At 39.4% G+C, this 16265-nt stretch overlaps 1 protein-coding gene across 12 annotated transcripts in view; it reads right to left on the bottom strand.

Moving 5' to 3' along the window:
• FOXP2 (forkhead box P2) overlaps positions 1 to 16265 on the bottom strand; it is a 727796-nt gene that overhangs the window by 492908 nt on the left and 218623 nt on the right. For all 12 annotated transcript variants that reach the window (XM_053252207.1, XM_053252200.1, XM_053252222.1 and 9 more), the window contains one exon: positions 15858 to 15942. The gene's annotated coding sequence lies outside the window, so the exon portion shown is untranslated. The remainder of the gene's footprint in view (positions 1 to 15857; positions 15943 to 16265) is intronic.

The raw sequence follows: 16265 nt of genomic DNA on the forward strand, positions 1-16265 counted from the left end.
TAATTAATGAAACCAAAAAGGGCTGAGCACATAAAAAAGGCTTTCACGGTGCCAAAAAGACATCAAACTTAGTGACAGGTAAGCCTGTTACTTGGGGAGGGCATTCCAGAGTTTGCCCCAAATGAGAAGGCTCTATAACTAAAAACTATACATCTCATCTCTCAAAATGTGGGAGATCTGAAACAGGGCCATGAAGAAGATTTTAGGAACCAGACAGGTTCATGTGGGAACACACAGACCTTAAGGAACCTATATCTTTAACAAAGCTTTAAATACAACTACCAGGATTTTGAAATGATCTTGGAAATCAACTGTGAACTAAAACCAACAAGTTATTTTCCCATATACCAGGGTCCTGGTCAGAAGCACCGCCACACGAGCAGTGCTGAAAAAGCCCTAAAACACAGTGTCTATAATTTCTACCACCAACACAGTTAACCACACCAGAATCATCCCATGGCTGATGGCACTGAAAGACACTTACAGGTCTGGGGGATTGCTGGAACTGCGCAGTTGTTGAAGAGTAAAGGTTGCTAGCCCTCAGCAAGGTCCTAGTAAGAACACCCAGAGACGCGAGTAAAATCACAGCCAGATTGTATTGAGTTGACGGACACTCACATGATATACAGTCCACGGCTAGTCCAGATACACATAAAGACACATAAAGCAGGAACATGGATTACAGCAGCAGGTCCACAGTGTTATAGAGTCACAAGGTGGACAAAGGACTCTTACTTAGGGTCTGTATATATACTGGCCCTAGCCAATCACATTCAGTCATGTCTCACTCACATGACCTGTTACATACCTCCTGCTTAGATTCACCTGTTAGCAGTTTCTCTCTGATTGCAGCAGTAGTGACTTGCACTTTGTTTTAGCACTGCCTTACAGGAAATACCTCCTGACACCCCTCCTATTTACTGTGAGGTGGTGCGTAATCCCAGCTTTTCAGTTATTTCATGGTGCTTCATGGCACATAGGGGCTTTGTCATGATATCGGCTAGATTACTTTCCGAAGCACAATATTTCAGTTCTATTATTTGGTTTTCACAGCTTGCTTAACATTTTGGTATTTTATATCAATGTGTTTACTCCTGTTTTTTACTCTTTCATTCTCTGCTATTTGAATACATGTTTGGTTGTCTTCACACACAGGAATTGCATAATTTACATTTTCATCCATTTCTTTCATAACCTGTTTATACCAGATTAATTCAGTACATAAATCTGATAAAGAAGCATATTCAGCTTCTGCTGTGGAAGTCTCAATGTTGTTTTGTTTTCGCGTTCTCCACCCAATTAGACTCCCTCCAACCAATATCACATATCCAGAAGTGGATTTCCTGTCATATATGTCTCCAGCCCAATCACTATCAGCATATGCATCTTCCCTTGACCCTGGCTCTGCTGCTTGGTAGCACTCTGGCTGAGAGCTCAGAGCTGTCTCAAGATGGCTGCTCTGGATGTCAGCCATTGTCACTTGTATGAATTGATCTAATTTCATATTTTAGTGAGTGTTTTTTTTTAAAGAATACCTATATAGGTATTAGAAAGCCACAAAAGAGACCGAATTAAGTGTATATTTTTCACTTTGAATACTTTCTATTAAAATGTTTATATTAAAATTAAAGGTAAGTCAGACATGCAAATGTGGGATGAGTTAAGACAGCAGTTGAATTAAAACAAGCAAACCAATGGAAATAGGACAGTGCTTTAAAATATTAAACACAAGCATGTATTAAAATTCAGAAAACTACCTTCTGTGCTGTGCCAAAGCACACTATGCTCTGCTACGTTTTATCAAACAGCACATTTCAATATTATATGAAATTGGAATGCAATTCAATGCTTTAGAAATTGGAAGGCCTACCCAAATGAAGAGAACAGAAAGGAACACAAACTCTGGCAAAAGAAATGAAAGGAGACAAACAAGGGAGGCAAAAAGAGTTTGAGAAACATTTAGTTAAAAGCATCAAGGGGAATAACAAAAACTTCTTCGAATACATCAGAAGCAGGAAATCTGCCAGGGATAGATGATGAGGGAATGAAAGGGATTATTAAGGAGGATATGGAGACTGTAGAGAGACTAAATGAGTTCTTTGCATCTGTCCTCATGGCAGAGGATACTGAGCGTATACCTGTGCCTAAACCAAGAACAGGAACTGGATTGGACAGCGGCTAAAGAACTGAGTCAGAGGTGATGAGAGACGTTCTAAACTGTCTGGAAAAATTAAAAATTAAATCACCAGGGCCAGATGTCATCCAGCCAAGAGTCCTTAAATAACTAAATGTGAAATTGCTGGACTCCTAGAAAAAATATATAATTTATTCCTACAATCAGGCTTTGTACCAGGGGACTGCAAAGTGGCCAAAGTAACACCAATATTCAAAAAATGATCCAGGGGGAATCCTGGAAATCACAGGCCAGTTAGCTTAATGTCTCGTTCAAGGCAAATTGATGGAAAGCATTCTCAAGGATAAAATTGTTAAGCATAAAGAAGAACAGGCCCTGCTAAAGGAGAACCAGCATGGCTTCTGCCAAGGTAAATCTTGCCTCACCAATTATTTGGGGTTCTTTGAGAGTGTCAACAGGTGTGTGGATAAAGGTGATCCAGTTGACTTCCAAAAAGCTTTTGACAAAGTTACTCAACAAAGACTCTTGAGAAAACCTAGCAGTCACGGAACAAAGGGACAGGTTCATGAGTGGACTGGTAACAGGAAACAGAAAGTAGGTATAAATGGACTGTTCTCTAAATGGAAGGAAGTAAGAAGTGGGGTCTCCCGATGATCTGTACTGGGACCACTGCTTTTTAATATATTCATAAATGATCTAGAAGTTCAGGTAAGCAGCAAGGTGGCCAAATGTGCAGATGACATCAAACTATTTAGGATAGTAAAGTCCAAAACAGATTGCGAGAAGATCTCCAAACTGGGGGAAAGGGCAACAAAATGGAAAATGCAGTTCAGTGCTGGCAAGTGTAAAGTGATGAATATTGGAGCAAAAAACCCAACTTCACATATATGCTGATGGGGTCTGGCTATCAGTGACTGACCAGGAGAGGGATCTTGGGGTCATGATGGACAGCCCGTTGAAGGTGTCAACTCAATGTGGCCAATTCCATGCTTAGAATCATTAGGAAGGGAATTGAAAATAAAACTGCTAATATTATCATGCCGTTATACAAAACAATGGTGCGGCCACATCTGGAGTACTGTGTACAGTTCTGGTCACCATACCTCAGAAAGGACATTATTTATAGAACTGGAAAATGTGCAGAAGAGGGCAACCAAGATGATGAGGCCTAGAGCACCTTCCTTATGAGGGAAGGCTAGAACACCAGAGGCTTTTTAGTTTAGGAAAAATATGATTGCGGGGAGACATGATAGTCTTTAAATCATGCATGGTGTGCAGAAAGTTGATAAAGATAATTTCCCCCCTTCTATCACAACACAAGAACCCAGGGTTATCCCATGGACTGACAAAAGGAAGTACGTTTTCACACAATGCATAATTAACCTAAAGATTTCTCTGGTACAAGATGTGGTGACAGCCAACAGCCTGGATGGCTTTAAGAGGGGGTTAGATACATTCATGGAGGTCAGGACTATCAATGGCTACTAGTCTGAGGGTTATCGGCCACCTCCAGCCTCGGGGCAAGATGCCTCTAAATACCAGTTGCAGGGGAGCAACAGCAGGAGAGAGGGCATGCCCTCATCTCTTGCCTGTGGGCTTCCCAGAGGCATCTGGTGGGCCACTATGTGAAAAAGGATGCTGGACTAGATAGGCCTTGGGTCTGACCCAACAGTGTTTTTCTTATGTTCTTAATGCTTTTGTAACCACCATGGAGCAGCAAGAATAATATGTAATGAGTTGTTCTAGTAAGAACTAATCAGCCTACTTTCCTTTCACTGTCGTTACAACTGGACTAAATCTGGTTCAAAAAGAGGTGCTCAAGTTAGATCTCTTGCACCTCAAATGTTCATGTGTCTGCCATCTTGGTTCGGGGTGCATGACATCATCACAAACTATGCCATTGAGTTGTCCCTGTGTGTCACTCACTACAATTGTACCCAATTTGGTTCAAAGGGGTTAGACAATCCTCAGGTTAGTGCACTTGTGCTTCAAAAGTTCAGATGTCCACCATCTTGGATTGGTATGGATGACATCACAAACTACACCAGTGAGGCATCCCTATGTGTCCATACAGCTGTAGTAAATTTGTTTCAAATCGCTTAAGGGGATCACAAGTTAGCCCACTTGCGCCTCAAATGTTTACGTGTCCACCATTTTGAATCAGTGTGGATGGCATCATCAGACTATGCCACTGAGGTGTCCCTGTGTGTCACTCACTGCAACAATACCCAATTTGGTTCAAATGGGTTAGCTAGTCCACAAATTAGCCCACTTGCACATCAGATGTTCGTGTGACCACCATCTTGAATTCGAGTGCATGACATCACACAACACACCTTTTGGGCATCCCTATGTGTCCCTACAGCTGTGGAAAATTTGGTTCAAAACGCTTAAGGGGATCACAAGTTAGCCCACTTGCGCCTCAAATGTTTACGTGTCCACCATTTTGAATCAGTGTGGATGACATCATCAGACTATGCCACTGAGGTGTCCCTGTGTGTCGCTACAACTGTACCCGGTTTGGTTCATATTGGTCCAGGAGCTGCAAAGTTGGACACACACACACAGAATGCCGGGTGATCTCATAAGCCTACTAGAAAGTAAGCTAAAAATCTTAGCATGCTATTGGCACAGAATAAACATTTACTAGTAGGACTAATGGTAAAGGTAAAGTGTGCAGTCGAGTCAGTGTCAACCCTGTTGACCACAGAGCCCTGTGGTTGTCTTTTGGCAGAATACATGAGGGATTTACCATTGCCATCTCCCATTCAGTATGAGACGATGCCTTTCAGCATCTTCCTATATCGCTGCTGCCCAATATGGGTGATATAGGAAACATACCAGTGGGGATTCGAATCGGCAACCTCTGCCTTGCTAGTCAAGTCATATTTCCCCACTGCGCCATTAGGTGGCTTGTAGGACTAATGATACATCTGCACAATTGCTTTTTGTACAGCTCATGTTTTGAACCATAAAATAGGAGCGACTTCCATATTTTAACTTTAGCAAAATCATAATTAATATTGTAATGAAAAACTAACAGCAATAAATAATATATATTGCTTAGAAATAAACAAAATAACTCCATCAGGCTTACATAAAATAACCCCATAAGTCATTTTATGAACAGAATACACTTCTATGAATGTTTAAAGCTCTCCTTCAAGCTCTTACTAAATCTATTGATCTGTGAAACACAGTGCACTCCAGGGAGGCAATTCACTTGACGTTATATATCAAATGATGAGATGAATAATGATCATACCGTTTGGTAATTAAGCATCTTACAAACCTTTTAACTGACTGAACGTCAGAAAGGTCAAATGAGGTCAAGCCCACTGTGTGTTTTTTTAATTCTTGTCTTACATTAACCACAGAAAATAATCACCTTAAGAACAGTAATAATATAAATGTATCTTATATTAAAGGCACATTTACCACTTTGCCATTACTCCAATATTACTGCTTTAATAAAAGCAAAATATGCTTCTTTTCTTTCATCATTTATAGCTGTATTACTCTATTAATTGCTGCTCCTTTGGAGAAGTAGTTGCTTGTAGAAACAGAGCATGCTACTAGCATTGTCCTTAGATAAAGAGAAATGAGCAGCTCACAGCAAAGGTAAACCATATCAGTGAACCAAGCAATTTCACCAATACAGCTACAGCGCAAAGGCATCTTACAAACCTGTGTGTCTCTTAAAGAGAATTATTACAGAGCATTTGCTATTTTAGAAATCCAGTTTCAATATTTGGTTTCTCAATATTTAAAGTCTAGCACAGTATTCCTAATGGAAAAATATCTACTTACACAGGAACTGGGGTTTCATGCCCATAAACATGTTAATTGTTAACTTCAAAGAAGGAACTCTAAAATAAATTATATACAATGTATAAAAGAAATCTTAATTTTCAAAAGAGTGCACAGTACACATTCTTAAATTTGCATTTCCAAATTTGTGCTTAAGCCAGTAGTCATACATACTTTATGGATGAGTAAAGACACCCCCATCCCACCCCACCCCCGTATTTATATTTTGGGCAAGAAACAGAAATATTAACATAACCCATTAAAGGAAAACAAAATTAAGTAAGGATTTCTTGAACTCTCAAGTTTATCCAAGTTTTTCAGCTATAAAACACAATGGCTAACCTATAAATGTTGCTCTCAGAATCAACATACAATTCATACACACATGTTTGTATATATGTAAGATGTTTGTTGCAAACGGAAATTTCTTCAAAGTGATATTTAAGAGAGAATTTCAGGGCTTCTCCAAGAAAACAACTGAAATTTGAAACATGTTTAAAGGTTTCTCCAAGGAGAAACACTGGATCATTTTCTCAGATAGCTTCTCCACATTCCATTAGTAAAGAGGAAATATTAGACAGGATGAGAGGCCTCTCTCCCTACTCAGAGCTGTGTCTTATGGTTATGGCTCTGTAGAACAAAGGATGGCAGTTTCTCAATCGGTTCAGTATCCCAATTGCTGCTGTATGTTAAGGGATTTGGAGGAATTGTGGCAGAGAACCACTTTATGCTGTATCAAACCTTCAAGAGGTGAGAGGAGGGAAAGTAAAACCGAGCGTGGATCACTCTCTAGAGTTCCAGGTAAGTCTGCACAAGTCACACATACAGGAAATTAGGAATCTAGGGGGGAAAGGAGTATAAATATAAATCTGGAAAGTCTAAATCCAGGTATAAATATAAATCCCCAAGATCCTGTCTTTCTATACCTGTATTATAGGTGTACTCCAAGAGGTAAGAAGAATACATCAGATGTGACCCTCAATCGAACTTGGCGGGAGAACAATTAGTGGTGGGACTGCACATGCCAGGAAAAAGGATGAAGAAGTTCTGTTTATATACTTTGAAGCCTACAAGGACAAGTTAGAACAAGATGCTTAGGACTGTTATACATATAGTATGATAGTGGAAAACATGCAGACTTGCCTGCCAAGCTATTCCAGAAAATGTGTTACATAATGTAAATTTAACATAAGCTATCTGCATATCTACTTTTGTAACTTTGAGGAGATGAGCAAGGTGGTAGATACTCCAGTATGGATTATATACCTGGCTGCATATTACTTTTCTAGTGTTCAACCACCAGACAAGAAACCAGATAGCACTGACTGGCTCTCCATGCATGCCCCAAATTAATTCTTTTATTCAGCAAGTTATCAAAAACTTAGATATCAGGACCAGAAGCAACTGGATGATGACCCATTCCTACTAAAACATTTTACAAGGACAAAATGATGGGTCATATGTTAATGCTACTTACAACCTAGGGGAAACCATTCACTGGTATTATACACAGGGCTGCTTCAGACAATTCTCCCAACCACTCATCCTAAACCCATGGGAGATGAGTGTGATAGGAGATGAGTGTGAGTGCAGAAGTTGCCTCCCCCACCCAGCACACTTGCTCCTGATCATACAGGACTGGTTTATCAAACTGCCACAAAGAACATGAATACTATAGTAACTACTTTTGTGTGTTTTGGAGACTTTTGGACAAAATCCTCCCCTGTGCACTAGGTGAGGAGGGGCATGTACATGTCCACATCCCTCCTTCAAAAGTTAAGGATGGGGTGGTTTCGAGTATCATCTGAACTGACTCAGAAACAGAACACCAGAGACTGTGCCAATGGGGAGCAGGGGGAGAAGGCAGAACCATGTGTTTAGGGGGGGAAATATATGCAGGAAAGCATGACTTCTTTCAGTCATAGAATGTCTTTGCCAGTTGCAAAGAGAATCAGGCCAGCCTTTGCGGGGTGGGGGGGGACACATGAAATCAGGTCTCAAAGAGTAAGGATTACTTTAATAAACATCCAAGCGAATAATTTCCCATTTAGAAAGAACAGAGCTGCACATCTTATGACCCACAAAACCAAACATAGCTAACCAATCATGTATGACAACCTAGTACAGGCTTAATAAACTTCCTGATGTTGTTGCCTCTGCCCAAGGCTGTCAGAACAAGAGGGCTGTCAAGCACCACACAAGTCACAATTCATGGCTGGTAGAATATGTTCAGCTTGGCTGGTCACGAATCAAAACAGAGAAGACAAAAAAAAAAAAAAAAAAAACCACCACCAAAAAACACCCCACACACATTCTCCAGGTATCCAGCTAGAAGAGGGTCAGGGAAGGAAATAGCTAAACCATATTTATTATTTATTTTTTATTATTAAAACTTTTATACCGCTCTTCCAAAAGGCTCAGGGCGGTTATCTAGCATAAATATGTGAACTGGTAATGCTATATGCAAAATCAAATAATTCAAATTACTTTCTATCAGTAACTTTTTTCATTGTAGTGCATTACAACTTTTAAACATCAAATCTTATTCAATCAAGAATTTTGTTATTCAAACAAAATTTAACTAAATACACAGATTTGATGTCTGCTGATAAATACAGATCTGATAAGCTGGTGACATGATAAACTGTTTTAAATGATAAACTGCAAAAAAAACTTTTGAAAATAAAAATCCTAAGAATACTAAGGGCTAGCGATCCAAGTTCTAAAATTTCACACAAGCCGCTAAGAAACCTGCACAACAGATCTTTTAAAAAATTAACTAAGGAAAATTACATTTAAAAATCCCAAGTTCATCAATAATTTTCACATCCTGATAAAGGGTATTCAACATTACAGTTTGGTGTATAGTCACTGGTACTTTTAAGATCATACAGAATGAAAACTTTTTCCTGGTATGCTGTGCATAGAAAGTATTCCCGTCTGCTTCAGTGCTTTGCCTTTTTCACGGGCTTAAACCTGTCAAATTATTCCATTTGATTTCAGAGAATTCTCATATGGCAATCTATTTTATTTACTTTATCTTCAATAAAATGGTTCAGTGAGCATTAGCAACTATGAGACACAAGTTTCAATCAGTCCTCTGGCAAAGGCGTCAATCTACATTAGGCTTACTGTGCTGTGAGTTGCACTGAGAACACTGGAGTAAAACAAGGCAGTAGTGAACGAGCAAGCAAGGCAGAGTGAAGCAGCAGTGGAGAAAAAGGAAAATTCTCCCTTGACAATACAATATACTGCATAAACAACACAGGTGCCTAGTTCAACAGAATAATATTGTGGCTTTTTAATGTCTAGATTCTGGCTCAAATCAAGCATCATACCAAACCATGATTTAAAAAGCTTAACTAGGAATAATATCTGAATTGTCTAAATCATGATTTTCAATTGACTAGCATCCAAGTATCAACCAGGGTTTAGAGTGGGTTTGCAAACTATCATTGATGCTACCTATCAGGGCTGAAGCTAGGGGAAAGGGGGCCCGTGTTCATCTCTCTCTCCAGTGGCCCCTCTGAGTGAGGGAAATAATCAAGAAAATATGAAGGGGTGGAGCTGGGGGCCCCGGGTTCTTTGAACCCATCCACTCAATTATAACTACACCCCTATTACCTATGGTTTGACATATCTGAATTAACAAAACCATGGTCATTGCTCTGCTTCCTAAGGCTACTGAGCTTAGAGATGGAACATACAGCAGGCAGAAAGGGAGAACACATAAGCAGCTTTAAACCATTGTAGCTCAAACCATTATTTGGGTTTTAAACTATGCTACTGCATACTGATATGTCTGAGTTAAGCCTCCAGTTTTATTTTAAATGACAACTATATTGATATCCCTTTGTTCTCAAACTGGTAATATTTTAAATATGTCTTCAAGCTACTTAACTTTTAGGAGTTTTCACTTCTCCATTTGTGCCTTAAAGTTAGGCTACAAATACTCTCCCATATGGATTTAATCTAAGTTATATTTAAAAGTTGTTTGAATAGAGGCTGTACATGAGTTCAAGTTTCTCAAAGTGCACTGAGTCTTGCCCCCAGCATTATACTCATTCACCTACCCATGCCACTCATGGTTACAGTGTTTGTCTGAAGAAGCAAATGCTGTAAGCATGATGGTGGCAGTGATTAGCAGGCTCAGGCACCCGAGCCTGCCCATCATGCAAGCGCCCAGCATCATATTTACAGCAATTGCTTCTTCAGACAAACACTGTAACTGTGAGCAGCATGGGTAGGTGAATGTGTCACACTGGGGGCAGTACTTCCAGTGGTCTTATACTCATAGCCTCTTTTCAAACAACACCTAAATAGCAATTTTCTGTAACACCTCTCTCTCTCTCTCTCTCTCTCTCTCTCTCTCTCTCTCTCTAATAAACTTGGACATTTCAAAAATAGCTATTGGATTAGCCAGTAACCACAAAACAAGTGTGTTTGAGCAACAACACTTTTTGGAAAATGATATCATTAAGAACTAATTCCAAGAAATATCACACATCACTTCGAGATACCGTGAAAATGTCTCCCAAAGCATAAACTTTATAATAAGTGATGCAAGTTCATTTCTGATATGGGCTGTAAAAAAAAAAAGATTATTGTAATAGTACTCTTCCCAGCAAATCAGACCATTAAGAATGTACTTAATGTTCACTTGAATTGAAAAGGAGGCCTGTTAAAATCCATATTTTGCTACTTTGTATAATCATAGGAAAATTTACTACCTAGTAGTTCCAGGCCACAAATTTGATTTTTACGAATGCAAAGTATATTTGATTTAAAAAGAAGAAGAAGAAGAGAGCTGTGTTCATTTGTAAATTTCATTTAAGATGTTTCTATAAGTTCTAACACATCTGCTTTCTAACAGACTATACTTATCTTACTAAAGTGATTCAAAAGCATCATAAAAGTGTTTCCATACAGCTCAAGACAACAGATATACTTTATTCTCAAATGTGAATATAACATAATCATTATTGATTGGGATATATATGAGAAGATCGAGATCAGAATTTGTTCTAATATTAGTCTCTCTCCATCCACCTCAATTTAACTGTTACACCATTTTTCTTCCAGCTAGGAATGTGCAAACATCTCCTAGGGTACAGCTAATACCACCAATCAATTGTTTGGTAGGGCTCCCAGAATTCACACTTCTAACATAAGTGATCTCCTGAAGAACACTAGTTTCCTCACAAATCCCTAATTACATCAATGTAAGCGGTTTACCGCCCCCACCCCAGTCCTGTATGCTGCTTCATCGTGGTGGTGGTGGTGGGGAGGTGTTCCTGAGAGGGATGAGCGAAGTACGCTGGGAGGTATACTTCCAGTAGGGTCACCCAAAGCGCGAAGGTCATCCCACCTGCCCAGTTAAAGCAAGCAGGCACCTATATTGGGCAGCAGTGATATAGGAAGGTGCTGGAGGCAGATGATCATTTCAGTGACAACAAAGGCATCGTTTCATACTGCGTGGGAGAAGGCAATGGTAAACCACTCCTGTATTTTACCAAGAAAACCACATGGATAGACAAAATGGAATGATTGTCGATGTAGTGCCGGATGATGGGGCCCTCAGGTCGTATGGTACTCAACATGCTACTGAGGAATTGCTGAGGATCTCTCACAGTACCGATGGTGTTTATGACGCAGTTAAAATAAAGCATTTTGGACATCTAGCAGCGGAAGTTGCCGTGTGGGAAAAGAAAATACGAAGCTGCAAAGATAAAATTACAATGGGAACATGGAATGTAAGAAGCATGAATATGGGAAAGCTTGACATAGTGAAAGATGAAATGAATCGACTACAGATTGACATCTTGGGCATCAGTGAATTAAAATGGACCGGAATGGGATACTTTCAGTCAGAAAATCATACCGTTTATTACATAGGACATGAAAGCCAAAGAAGGAATGGCATTGCTTTCATAGTCAGGAAGGATATAGCAATGACAGTACTTGGGTACAATGCGGTCAGTGCCTGACTAACATCAATTAGATTTCATGGACAACCCTTTAACATGACAGTTCTTCAAGTCTATGCCCCAACAACAGATGCAGAAGAGGAGGAAGTTGATAGGTTTTATGCTCAAGTTCAGTCTGAAATTGACAGAACATGCAAGCAAGATGTGATGCTGATGGTTGGAGACTGGAATGCCAAAGTTGGATAAGGAGGAAAACACAGTCAGCCGATATGGCCTAGGAAACAGAAAAGAAGCAGGAGAACAACTTATTAGTTTCTGCCAAGCCAATGATCTCTTCACTGCTAACACATTCTTCAAACAACCAAAGTGGTGCCTATTCACATGGACATTACCAGATGGAGTACACAGAAATCAAATTGATTACATGATTGGAGCAACAAGGTAGAAGAGCTAAGAACAAAGACATGGCCGGGGGCCAATTGTGGAACCGATCATGAACTGCTCATGTGCAAGTTCCAAGTCAAACTAAAGCGGAAAAACAAAGCTATCCAGTTCTCACGATATGATCTTGAGAATGTACCCACCATTTTCAAGGAGAACATCAGGAAATGCTTTGAAGTTCTGAGCCTCATTGATAGGAATTGTGGGATGAAATCAAAGAAGTTGTTAAGGATGAATGTGAAAAGAGACTGCCAAAGACCAAGAAAGAGAAGAAAGCAAAATGGATGTCAGAACAGATGGTGGAAATTGCCCAGAAGAGGAGAGAAGATAAAGTCAAGAAAGATAAAGACCTCAGGAAGGAACTTAATAGGGAATTTCAGAAAGCTGTTAGAAGAGACAAGGAGCAATACTACAATGACATCTGTAAAGACTTTGAGGATAGAAATAGACATAGAAAAACAAGGCAAGTTTTCCAAAACATCTCTGAACTCAGAGGAAGGTTCCAACCTCAAATTGGTATGTTAAGGGATGCCAAAGGACAGATAGTCACTGACTCAGAGAAGATCAAACAGAGATGGAAGGAGTATACTGAAAATCTGTACAGCAGGGACATCAATATTCAAGATACTCTAGAAGATATTCCCTACTTGCAAGAACCTCTAGTAAAGGAAGATGAAGTTAGATCAGTACTCCAGTCATTACCAAGTCGGAAGGCTAGAAGAACTGATGGAATAGCTATAGAAATATGGCAGGCAACAGAAGAAGAATCAGTCAAGGCTCTAACCAAACAATGCCAGCAAATTTGAAGAACAACACAGTGGCGAACAGATTGGACAGGGTCAGTCTACATACCCATACCAAATAAAGCAGACTTAACAGATTGTGCAAACCATCGCACAATAGCATTCACATGCTAGCAAAATAATGCTCAGGATCATCCAATGCAGATTAGAGTCCTACGTGGAAAGGCAAATGCCGGATGTTCAAGCTGGTTTCAGAAAAGTTTGAGGAACAAGAGACATCATTGCTGATACATGCTGGATAATTGAGAAAACCGAAAAATACCAAAAAGAAGTCAATATGTGCTTTATTGACTACAGAAAAACCTTCGATTGTGTCAGCCATGTCAAACAGCTCATGGTTCTCATGAGAAACCTATACATGGGGCAGGAAACCACAGTCCAGAAAGAACATGGTGAAACAGAATGGTTCCAAATCAGCAAAGGAGTTTATCCTTCTTTATTCAATTTATGTGCTGAAGATATACAGAGAGAAGCTGGATTGGAAGAAGATGAGTGTGGTTTTAAAGTTGGAGGCAGGGGCGTATCTATGGTAGGGCAGGCAGGGCATGTGCCCCGGGCGCCACTTGAAGGGGGGGCACCATTTTAAAAAATTAATTTTTTAAAATGAGGCTTTGCTTTCCCTAAAGGCTGTGGGGTGGGTCTACAAAGGTTCCCACTCCCCTTGCTGGCCTCTAGGGCTTTGCAGGGACCGTTTGAGCATGTGTGGCAGCCATTTTGTTTCAGCGGCATATATATATATATATATATATATATATATATATATATATGCCAACTTGACAGCACTTAATTAATCAATCAATCAATCAATCAATCAATCAAGTGGTTTATGTCACCAAATAATGCCATTCATTTATTAAATTTGTATCTCTCTTCTCATGAGCATGCTGAACATAATATTGTCATCAAAATGCATAAAGCAATAATACCAAATCAATCCAAAACAAGAATAAATATAAGATTAATATGTGACAATCTGGTAGAACACTGAGGGCTGGCTCTTTTATCTATTGCTGCCTTTAGAGATAACAAGACTTTTTGCACTCCTAATGAGATCACTATGACATACTAACAGATCAGTCAAAAAAATTAAGACAAAGTATTTGGACTTAAGCCAATTAGTCCCACTACGATTGATAACTTCTGCACAGCAATGTTATCTGAAATTTTAAGTCTGGCTCTTAAGAATTTGGCAGGGGAAAGCCCCGAACTATCAGAGTTTCCCTCCACCACATTTGGTTAATAGTTTGGAAGAGGATCTAGCTGAGCTCAATTAAAACCATTTAACAGGACTTAATTTGAATCATTGTTTCCAGTTTCAGTTACTGCCCTGTTCATAAAACTGGTTAAAATAAATCTGGATTCACCAGATTGTGACAACATCCCAAATCCAAGTTTATTTGAACTACAAATGGAAGCTGAGAATTTCCTTCCTGATACACAATGGGGAGTCTAAGGCTTGCAATTGTCATGTGAAATAACTACATATGATTCACATGACATCTGAACCAAAGAATGAATGGTACATTTCAGTAGCAACAAATAATGTTTTAAAGTTATTTTCTACATAAACCATAAATTAAATGTCCCAACCCTTATAAATATTGCTTTGGCTATTATGGCTATCCTTCAGTGGTGCATACATGTATATTGATGTGCAAAGTAGAATTTTCCTGAGATTCCTCTTCTCAGCAGCACACTCCTCTCCTCAAAGCAAATAAGAGAAGAAAAAGCTAGGTAGAAACTGCTTTCTAAACTCCAAAAGGGGGTGTAATAAGGTTGGAGTGGGCCCTGGGACAAAAAGTGAAATGGGCCCCTCAAGACCCCACAACATCTTCTTCAGAGAGGCATGAGGAGCAACTTGTCACTCAGAGGCATGAAGAGCAACTTGTCACTCAGCCTGTGGGGGTGCCCTCCTTTCTCCCTCCTTGTTCAGTTGTAATGCCCATGCTCCAAACATACAAACAGCATGAGGTGCTGGCACAAAAGGTTCTGGAAAGGAAGCTCAAGAAGAGAACATATTTTCTGCTAACCCCTGCTAACATGGCAAAGAGGCACCTTTTAATGTGGTGATTCTCTTTATTTAGCGGGGGGAGAGTAACTAGCCCTATCCACCCCCAGCACTGTATTTCCAGTGACTGTTGCTGGTGTCTATCTGTGAGCCCTTGTGAGATTGTGAGCCCTTTGGGGACAGGGATCCATCTTATTTATTTATTATTTCTCTGTGTAAACTGCCCTAAGCCATTATTGGAAGGGCGGTATCGAAATCAAATAAATAATATAATATAATATAATATAATATAATATAATATAATATAATATAATATAATATAATATAATATTTTGACAGAAAGTTTTCTTTTAGCAGCACTCACACCAAAGTGCTTTGCTCCATGAGCGCAGCTACTAGGTGGAAAACCTTCATTAAAAATCACGCTGAATCGGGGCCTATGCCTGGCATTTCATGAAATTAACGTTCTACCAGTTTTCAAAAATATCTTGAATGGCTTTACAGCTTTGTTTGCAGACATAAAGATATAAAAGGAAAGAAACAAGTTATGTGTGTAATACAGATTGTCTTCCCTTCAGAGGCTCACAATTTGATTTTTTGTATTCTCCAGAACTAGGTTTACACAAAAAACAGTAAGCATCTCAGAATACAGTTATACATGAACTTCCCCCCCCAAACCAGGCCCAATTTTATAAGAAAAGGGTTAGAAGTTGGCAACAATGAACTGTACTTACCTTTCTTTTCCAGACTTCAAACAGCCTTTCTAATTCTCAGTTTTGAACTGGAGTGGTAAGGAGCATCAAACCCAGCATTGCATACCTGATAAGACAGAGTTAAACATAACAGCTATAACTTCATGTGTTATTTTGATAACTGGAAAGATATCAAATTGTTTCACTTTATGATGTACTTAGCAGTATTGCCACAGTCATGTAGGGAGTGAATAATGCATGCCATTCATCATATATCAACTCACTGTACTCACTAAGGACTAACAACTAGTCCTACATTTAAACAGGCAGACCCCTCAAATGTATTTCTGTTTATCAATCTACACACAACATACCTGAAGACTGTACAGCAGTCAAAAATTAGGGGACAGTTACACACAAAACCTAGTATTTGTTAAAATGCTGTGTTTG

The sequence above is a fragment of the Hemicordylus capensis genome, chromosome 5 (assembly GCF_027244095.1).
Source record: "Hemicordylus capensis ecotype Gifberg chromosome 5, rHemCap1.1.pri, whole genome shotgun sequence".
Classification (NCBI taxonomy): domain Eukaryota; kingdom Metazoa; phylum Chordata; class Lepidosauria; order Squamata; family Cordylidae; genus Hemicordylus; species Hemicordylus capensis.